Source organism: Rutidosis leptorrhynchoides, chromosome 8, assembly GCF_046630445.1.
Source record: "Rutidosis leptorrhynchoides isolate AG116_Rl617_1_P2 chromosome 8, CSIRO_AGI_Rlap_v1, whole genome shotgun sequence".
In the NCBI taxonomy this organism is placed as follows: domain Eukaryota; kingdom Viridiplantae; phylum Streptophyta; class Magnoliopsida; order Asterales; family Asteraceae; genus Rutidosis; species Rutidosis leptorrhynchoides.
In genome coordinates this window covers 351,597,658-351,608,308 of record NC_092340.1, presented here as the reverse complement: position 1 = coordinate 351,608,308, position 10,651 = coordinate 351,597,658, and the positions used below count along the sequence as shown (strand labels likewise).

The 10,651-nt window shown below is 31.3% G+C and overlaps 1 long non-coding RNA gene across 3 annotated transcripts; it reads left to right on the top strand.

Annotated features, from left to right (window-relative positions):
* Positions 1 to 5,127: 5,127 nt before the first annotated feature.
* Positions 5,128 to 8,396, top strand: LOC139862111 (uncharacterized). 3 transcript variants are annotated; one of them, XR_011764050.1, is made up of 7 exons: positions 5,128 to 5,646; positions 5,779 to 5,927; positions 6,092 to 6,123; positions 6,311 to 6,720; positions 7,670 to 7,780; positions 7,882 to 8,136; positions 8,214 to 8,396. It is a non-coding gene; the product is annotated as an uncharacterized lncRNA (long non-coding RNA). The 3 variants fall into 3 exon arrangements; XR_011764049.1 differs by having other exon boundaries at positions 5,129 to 5,646; positions 5,763 to 5,927; XR_011764051.1 differs by lacking the exon at positions 6,092 to 6,123 and having other exon boundaries at positions 5,763 to 5,927.
* Positions 8,397 to 10,651: the final 2,255 nt, after the last annotated feature.

The window sequence follows — 10,651 nt, the reverse complement described above, 5'->3', positions numbered from 1 at the left end:
AGTTCTTATTCCCTCTTTAGTTTTAATGGTCTTCGTCGGCTACCCTCAATAATTATAGATTCCAACAAATTGTATCTCCATTTCATAATTGTATAGATATGTATAGGGCCTTGTAATTTGATATTCCATTAATAACAATAAATTTTGCTTTTCAAAAAAAAATAAAAAAAAAAAAAAAAAAAAAAAAAAAATAATGGTTAAATTCTTAATAAGTTACTCTAAACTCATACGTAGTAATATACAAGGTCATTTCCTAAATTCTAAAGGTCATATTTAATAAGCAAAAAGAGACCATTTGTACACGAAAGCTTTATATACTATTCAAAATTAAGTTCAATAATATTGATGTCACTAATACTAGCATCAATTATAAGAAAACAAAACAACGATTACAAAAAATCTAATAATTTTTAAAATTTATAAATTAATGAACTATATAGATTGGATTGAACTATATAGATTGGGGGAAGCAAATTTTTTTTTTTTCGTTTTTTGAAAAAACTTTGTTCACGAACATTATAGATTGGATGAAAATATGAACATTTAGTAGAGACACTTTGTGATAAATGTTTTTATTTTGGCGGGAAAACGCTCGAAGAAGTAATATATAACAATTATCGTGTTTTTCGAGCGTATGTTGAGGTTTTAGATGTTAGGGTTTAGATGTTAGGGTTTATAGGGTTTAGATATTAGGGTTTAGAAATTTAGGGTTTAGGGTTTAGATTTAGGGTTTAGATTTAGGATTTAGATTGAGTTTTTAACACGAACGGTTTAGAGTTTAGGGTTTAGGGTTTGGTGTTTTGGGTTTATGGAATAAACCCAAAACCCCAAACCCTAAACACAAAACATGAAGAAAAAAAAAAACGTTCACATTCTTCACGAACAATATTATCCTGAATGTTATTTTTGTCGATCGTTTTTCCGCCTAAATGATAACATTCATCACAAAGTGTCTCTTCTAAATGTTCATATTTTTGTGTGATCTTGATGCCGGTAAAAAAATTCCAAAAAAATGAAAAAAAATAAAATTTTGCTTCCCCCCACTTTCCCCGATTGGTTACTTCCCCATTGATCCTGCCCATATATATATATATATATATATATATATATATATATATATATATATATATATATTGGGTCGTCTCAATTTTAAGCATTGTGTAATAGTACATTTTGCACGCCAAAAAATTCGGCCTCGATAATTTTACATATTCTATGACCACATATTATATTTATAACCTTGTAACGGTCCATAATATCATGATGATATAATGATAAACCTTAAGTCAACCATGTTATTATGCTATACTCGATTAACTAGACAACTATAATATCAACCATTACTCGTCATGTATGTTTGTTTGACCAAAACTGAGGTTGTAATTGAATAGTGTCATTATCAAATAAAGTAAAAAAAAAAATATACGAGTAGTATTATCGTGACAGATTACAAATCAACGAAGAATACACTTGCAAAATGTCTCCAAATTAACAGAAAAAAAAAGAAAAAGAAAAAACCCACCGGAGTATTAAGAGTGTTTTCTATCTTCGTTATAATTGCACCGTCAAGCCCGTTAACGGGATGGCTATGTCATCTCTAACGTTAGTGAACTAGAAAAATATCGGTCCGCGCGATGAGGCGGGGCCTTTCGGATTGCATATTCATGTTTCACGTAGTGTTATTTATATACATAATTTAAAACCCGTTGCTACGGGTATTTTTTGAATACACTTGGTTACTAACTAGTATAACTAATGTATATCGCGTTTTTTACGCTCGGAAAATCTCGTAGAAAAGGGATCAGAACCATCGATATGAGGTGGTTAGTTTGGCTTGTTTATTATACGTGTATGTATATGTATAAAAAGTAGGCCGAAAATACTTAGCGTTTTTTTAAAACAGCCCGTTTCGCTCGTAGGTAGTTGCGTTGTGTTCGTAAAATTATTTCGAGTTGAAAGGTAATGTCAGAAAAATTTAACTCACACCGAGCGGGAAGATAGAGCCCGTTAAAAATTTGGTTGGAGTTGGTTTTATTTTTTTAATAAAATTATATTTTTACATTTTCTACCTCTAGGAAATTTGTAAATTTATCATAGTTTGAGGGGTTGTTATATAAATTTATTTTCTTGTCGTTTTGGAGTAGATGCGACGACAAAAATCAAATATTGTGGCGTAAATAATGTGAGACCCATATTTTTTTTTTAGTTTTTGTATAAAGTATGTTATACATATTTATATTATAAGAGTATATTCGTGAGTATTATTAAGTGAAAGACAAAGATAGTTCAATAAAAATTTACTAAAAGAATGTTAAAATAATTGATGCTGATCATATATAAAAGTTCAGTCACGAAGACTATGATAGGAAATAACATGATAAGTAATGGTCGATCATTGTAGATTGGGGGGTCCAATACATTATGTGTTAGATTATACACTTGAGAAAGTATATGATTTTTTAGATGCCGAAACTTTTGACTTGTAAAGTTTAATTAACTTTCTTTTTAGGCTTATATGTATATGTATATGTATATGTATATGTATGTATGTATATGTATATATGTAATATGTAAGATATGTTAGATTAGATATTTTCTTTACCCAAAAACTTAGCACCATTTTCAATATTCAAATATCTTTTTTCCTGAATTCAATATAACGAGTAAAATAAGGGCCATTATTGGGGTAAACACAAAAATGTAGGGGAAAAACGAACAAGCATAGATTCAAAGGGTTCGATTCAAGAGGGAGGGTCTTTAGGGTTAATGTTTGTAGAACATTACCTGTAACTGTTACAGTAAGTATGAGATGCTGTGAGTCCGGTTTACGTGGACAACACGTTATCTGTTGGCGCATATATGGGTCTTTAAATAGGATTGCCAATAGTAGTATATGTGTGAAATGATGATCTATTCGGAGTACCTGTAATGGAGCTTTTAGTCCCTTATTTATAGTCTGATCTTGTTTATCCACAAGTGTCATGTAATAAAATAAAAATTACATGTTTGATCTTGATTGTACTACTTTGCCCGCAAAGGTGACAAAAGCAAAAGTAACATGTTGGGCCTGTTCTTTGTCTGCCATAAATGCATTGCAGGTTATCGCGCCGTAAAATTTTATGATCGTGCTACATTATCATTTGTTTGTTTGTGCTTTATCTGTGGATGGGGGTATAACCTTTTTTACAGATTTCGTGTTAGCGCTTATCTACCCGTGATGGCGTCGTACGCCTTGTCTTTTGTGCATGCGCGCCATTGCATACAGTTCCTATGTTATTCTAAACACATGGTTAGCCTTTATTTGATATGTGGTCAGCACATGTGATGCACTATGCGAGAGATTCGAGTATACGTATCATTAAGACCCCCTAGTTCGATAAAAGTAAACATCTTTATTAAGGATAACCCTTACAAGGAAAAAAAAAAGTTAGACTATTCTTAGTGGTGACGGGCGTGATGGGGTGTGATGGTTGTTTTTGTGGGGTATAGTGCTGATTTGGCAAAGGTGATGACATTATGGAGTTTGTAGTGGTAGGCGTGATGGTTGTGTGATGGGTTAATTTGGTCCCACTTTTTTAATTTATTTTTCATTTTTGTTAGTAATTTAAATATTTTTTTAGTTAATTTATTTAAATGATTAAGAATTACAGTACATATATAAGTTAAAAATTTTATAGGCTAGTTTTTAACTAAAAAAAGTTTAGAATTTAGTTTAAATTAATTTAATACTTTAGGGACTATATTGTAATAATGCATTGTATTGTTTTTGTAAACCTTTTTAAAAAATTCAGGGACTAAAGATGACACTTTATAAAACATTAATACTGGTATCATCTTCTTGATCATCATCGTAATTTTTTTTTTGCAGGAACCTAAAAACTTAAATTGAACCATTAATTCCAATCCATAAAATAAATCCATCTTTTGGAAACGAATTAAATAACAGAAATAAGTATATATGATGCTACGTATCACTCTTCAATTAGTTGAAATGGTCTTCACGCTTGATTCCTTCTCCGTGATGCTCCGATCACGCCAACATTTGTTCCGGCCCATCACGCCCCGTAGTGGCGCCATGGAGGCGTGATGGTGGTATTTTCATGGTGATCACGGTGCACTAGGAATGGTCTTAAAACTCAAATGAGTCTGCGTAATAATAGAGGATAAAAAAAAAATTAATTAATACTACTCCGTCCCATATTTATCGTCTACTATTCTTTTAAAGTTGTTCCGAATTAATTGTTCATATCAATTAATCGATAAGAATAAGAAGATAAAGTTCCTGTATGGCTTTGTTTATGCATGTAAAACAAAGAAACTTGATAAAAAGTAAGTGGTAAAACTTTAAATGCGATAGTCACGTTTTAAACTGTATGATTTTTATCGAGAGACAATAAATATGGAACGAAGAGATTAATCAAAAGATAATATTAATACAAAGTCTTTATATCAATAGATGAAAAAAAAACGAACAATAATAAAAACGGAAAAAATAGTACAAGGCTCAGCAATAAACGAACCCTATCACTAAATTAAAAGCAAAAGTTAATTAAACTCGAGCCTTGAGTAACCAAATCAACAAAACGATCCCGAAAACAATCAAATATAAGAATCAATACAAAAATCAAAGACTAACCACCAAACGACAAACAATGAAATACATCTTTTACTAGTGAGTGTAATGCATAAAAAATAATATATAGTTAAGTGACATACAGAAATAGTGATTCACACAAGTCAAATCTTCTTATTGATAATTTTGTCAAAAATTAATTCATTTCTTTATCAATCTTGTTACATTCTTTTGATGATCCACTCTAACTTTTTTTATCTTACTTTCCTTGCAAAAGTAATTCCTAAAAGTTTGAATAAAGTATTACCATTAAAGAACGGAACTGACCATGCGTTAGTACAAGAAATGGTTTTGATATGTGCCTTAAATACAATTAAGTAGTTTATTATAATTACAATCCGCATATCAACAATTGATAAAAAAAAAAAATATTTTATTAATGAAGAGGTAAAAACTATATATATATATATATATATATATATATATATATATATATATATATATATATATATATATATATAGGGTAGAGATCAGGCGCTAAGTGGGTGTTTTAGGGATAAGCAGATAAGCAATCGTCTGGCCTTTGATCTCAATCTTCAACCTTCGCTCCTCCTCAGTTCCACCTTTTTCCTCTGTACTGCGATGTATGATGTTTACTGGGATAAGGGGTATTCCAGTCATTTTATTTCACTCGCTAACCTACCGTTTCTTCTCCAATTCATATAGAATTCATTGATTATCATAGCTACAAATTCTCATTTATTATTCTGAATAAATTTCCTAAATATCGTTTCCATTCATTTATAATTAATCGATTCATATTTCTTTATTCAAATTTATTATTATCAGTTCTAGGCCAGTGATATTCTAATTTTCTATTATTAGGTCGTTAAATATCACAAATTGCATCTTTTCATCTTCATTGTTGTTTCTGAATCTTCAGTTTATATTGTTTTGGTTCGATTATAAACATTCATAATAAGCTACCGGTTTTCTAATTTGCAATTTTGATCGAGCTAGGGTTTTCTCCATCCACTCTTTCAAAGCATTAAGCTACAGATTGCTTATTTCAGGTTAGTGAAATCGTTTTTGTTACTGAATTTGTTCATGTTTTTGTTGACTAATCTTGTTATTAACTGTATTATACTGATAATTTGATGATTAATGTTAAAAATTATAATGGATATAGTTTATGATGTACATAGAAGTTCTTAGAACGTTGAAGTGTATGCAAATCGCAAATCTTTGCTAATTTGCAACGTGGTTACTCGGTAGTACGAATACATATGAGATGTGGAATACGCTTTCATGGCTACTATTCTTCTTTATCCACATAACCATCATCGTCATTCTTGTAAGTCGTCAAATTTCAGTTTATTTGATACCAGTAGTTATTTTATTTACAAAATTTTACAATGTATTACGTCTAAGGTCTTCGCATGTACATTTTTATATATTCCGATTTTGATAACAATAACTTGCTTGTTTTTATTGCTAATGAAACGGTTCTGGTGGAAGCTGTGATTCATCGACGTGTTTACGTTGAGCTGGTAATGTTTTTACTGTTGTTTATGTTGGTAAATGGCTGTTACTTTTTTAGATGCTAATATGTATTATTAATGTACTCTCAGACATGAATCTGCTGATTATTCGTACTACCTCCTTCAAATTGTGTCTTGCCTCAGCCACCAATAGTTCATGAAGCATGGTTCTTTTCTAAATATTACATGTATGCAGGAGTTATGGACATACTATATGGAATGCATAAGAAACTTTAAGACGAACTTCAGAGGACTGGATTCATTCCATTAACTTTAATGCGGTTTAATGAAACAGCTCAAGATACGACATAATTCTCGATGTCCTTTTTGCTCTTGCTTTTATGTAACTTCGATATGATATTGTTAAATACAGTGCAAAACACTCATTAATCGTGTTTATGTGGTGATTAGGTACCTCAAGAGCTTCATTTTGTACTTGGAATGAGACATACCTTTAAATAACTTATCAAGAGTAATTGAAGCTGCAACTGTAAAAGAATGTACCAAGACGTCACAAAAGACCATTAACCTATCTCAATTTTGCAAATCACATCCTAATACTTCCGTTCAAAAACATATAAGCTTATGATCAATTGCTAATATCAGGTATATGATGCATAATGTTGATTCATCAATTCCTACTTTTGTTATGTTTAAAATTTTTGTTTGCTGTTGATTACTGATTTGGGTACTGGTTTGCCCTATTTCATTTAATGTGTTTTGAAACTAAGGTATGTATTTGGATTTGATATATTATTGATAAACCCTAACAGTATCTACAATCAACAATAAGCTTTATTAGTAAACTATGCAGTAACCAATGTCACCATGTACATTCAATTTATACCGGGTAACAGTTTTTAAAGTAACAAATAATAATCTGTTTACTTGTGCTCGTATATTGTTAGTTAGGCTTTTTGAATTCTTGGTATACTTATAGGTGTAGATTTGAAACATGACGCCTTGATGGAAGCGATGAGGCCTAGGAGTTACATTGACCATAATTATCCCAATAAACATGTCTACTTACAAGAAAATTTTTGTAAGGAATCTCTACTAACATCCCGTGAGTCCATGGTAGGCAAACTAATATAATTACCCCAATTTGGAGACCATAAACGAAACCACAACCCAACACATTATCGTGAGTCTAGATTCTACACAAAGGTACACATATATTGACATCAAAACTGTGAAATATTCTTACACATTGGGCTAGATCACAAATATCAATATCTAGTAGAGGTGTCAAGATGGGCACATTGGAGAAAATGGTAACGGGTTAAAGTTAGGTTTGAGATGAAATTGGTTTTTTTAGCTGTGGTTGAAATGTGTTGAAATTTAATGGCACCAAAAAAACTTTGTTCCATGTTATATGATTTTGTGAATATTTGATTTGTTAATTATGATTATGAAGCAGTAGTATTAGAATTTTAAGCTTAACATTTGAATAAAAAAGAGTTTAGGAGTTTCTAACATCTATCCATTTAAAATTGACTTTGGTGGATTATTGATCCATTTGACCCATTTAACCCGCTTTCCTTTGGTTTTTAAGGTCTTTATGGAATGCCACACATCAGATGCATCTCGAAGTTTTAATGAGCTCTCTTTAATCGGATCGAGATGCATTGGAGCTTATGTACGAAGTAAGAAAAATCAAAATCAGGTACCTTATTCATTATTATATTTTTTATTTTTTTGTGTGGCCAATTTATTTACTCACTGTTGTTGAATGAACTCATGTTGGTGTTTATTGCATATATGCAGGATATGGCAAAAGGTGGAGAATTCAGATGATGATGATAGGGGCTTCCAGCAGTTTTTGGATAGTGTCCGGTATTAAAGCAGTAGCATACTACGTTATGAACGTTATCGTTAGTGTTATCATACATATAATGAATGTTATCGTTAGTGTTTTATTCTAATAAAAAGAAAGCTTATGCTAACATGCTATATGAGGACAAATTTCTGCTTGAAAGTGTAGTGTAGAAGGACTTATGACCATTGTTCACTTTGTCACATGTCAGGTGCATATGCTTTCCAATTTTTTTTAAAATTTTTTAACCAATATGATGCTAATTACTTTGTGTATGTTTCAGTTACTCAGAAGACTTTTTGATGGTCCATCATTGAAGGATAGGAGAGGGGGAAGAGCTGCTTTTCTAATAATCGTTCCTATTAGCACTATAAACTGCAAATTTTGAACTTGTATCTAAAAATGATTTTTCACTCAATTGAACACAAGATATGTTTAACTTACATTCATTATGCCCTTAAACACATGATATTCATCCATCCCGGTTTGATTGTTTTCAACTCCAATTATTCTCTGAAGAACTTTCACCTCTTTTTGCCTTTGTGTTCTTTTTAATAGTTCCATGATTGAGTTCTGCAATAGCATTTTATTTGTTGCTCTCTTTCATGTTAATTGTGAGATCTTACATATGTGTGTGTTATTGTTGATTGACTGGTGGAAGTTGATCCACGATTGAGTTTTGAGTAGGATGAGGCTTGGCATGGGTCTCGGGGTATGGTTGATTAGAGGAACCTCAAGGCCTAATGCTTTCCACTAAATGGCTTAAGCGTGTATGAAATACTGAGACGTATAATGAAGCGACCCGTCCTAGACGAATACAAAAACATATGATTACATTGCGAGGTATTTGACCTCTAAATGATACATTTTACAAACATTGCATTCATTTTTAAAAGACAAACTTTCATTACATCGAAAGTTAACAGGCATGCATACCATTTCATAATATATCAAACTATTAATGACTTAATAATAATCTTGTTGAACTCAACTCGAATGCAACGTCTTTTGAAATATGTCATGAATGACTCCAAGTAATATCTTTAAATTGAGCAAATGCACAGCGGAAGATTTCTTTAATACCTGAGAATAAACATGCTTTCAAGTGTCAACCAAAGGTTGGTGAGTTTATTAGTTTATCATAAATAATCATTTCCATTAATTTAATAGACTATAAGATTTTCATTTCCATTTCTCATAAACATCATCTCATATCAGGCATTTCGCACTGCATAGAGATAAAAATAATTCATATGGTGAACGCTTGATAACCGAACTAACAGGATGCATATAGAATATCCCCATCATTTTGGGACTCTCATCGGATATAATAAATTGAAGTACTAAAGCATTCGTAACCCGAATGGGACTTGTCAAGGTCCATAGATCTATATTTAGGATTCGCGTCAATTAGGGGTCATTTCCCTAATTCTTAGGCTACCAAGCTAAAAAAGAGCATATTCGATTTCGATAATCCAATCATAGAATGTAGTTTCGATTACTTATGTCTATTTCGTTGACTTCTTCTATTATTCCGGAATGATTGTCGGTTGGAACGAGCGGATGAATAAGATATAGAATTTGAGATAGTATATAATCATGAATAGATACTCTGAATATGAGAGAGAAAATGGTGTCTCGAACAGGTTCGCCGGTAAGCACTTCAGGTTCATCGTCAAGAGGTGAATTCGGTTGGTGGAGGGGATCGCCTTCTTCGCGTCTCCATTGATTAAGTCGTCTACGAACCCATCTGATAAATTGGGGATGGATGATTTGTTGATTTATTCTGGTGACACTGTTTTCGGAGCTTAGGTGAAACTCCATATTGGAATAGCTGTCGGAATTCGAGGAATTCGAACTGGTTGAGGGATTCATCTCGTACGATCAGATGAAGGATTTTTCGATAAGAAATAGATTATATGATGTAGATTAGTAACCTTCAATACATAATTTACATATGCATATATAATACTAAAATCCCATAAGTTACTGATGTTAAAGCGAAGGGGTACAAAATACTATTAATTTTTACAAGGAAATACTATTAAATACGATACAATTTTACACAAGATATTTATTTATTTATAGAATTGATATACCTAAACCTTGCTACAATACTTATAGGCAGTGTACCTAATCGTACAGTAGTGTAGTTTTTAGAAAGTCCGGTTCGTTCCACAGGGATCTTAGCCAAGTTTAACGCTATATTTTTAAAACTATATTTGTAAATATATAAATATATATAAGTAGTATTATTATTATAAAAGGGGGTTTTTACCGTTTAATGACCGGTTTGTCGATTTTAAAACTTTAGTCGCAGTTAAAACCTAATGTAAAATATTAAAAATAAATATAACTTAATTTAAAGCGTAAAGTAAATAACGATAATGAAATTGCGATAAATAAAAGTGTGATAAATAAAATGACAATAAATAAAATTGCGATAATTAAAAAGAACGATAATTAAAATGACAATAAATTAAAGTGCGATAATTAAAAGTGCAATTAAATATGAAATAAAGGAATTATGCTTATTTAAACTTCCGTAATCATGATGTTTGACGTGTTGATTTTAGTTTTATTACCATGGGTTAATTGTCCTTTGTCCTGGATTATTTAATATATCCGTCTGGTTTTTGTCGATAACAGTCCATCAGTCATAAATATAAAGTGCGAGTGTCCTCGTCAAATTATCCTTATATCTGAAGTCAAATATTCCAA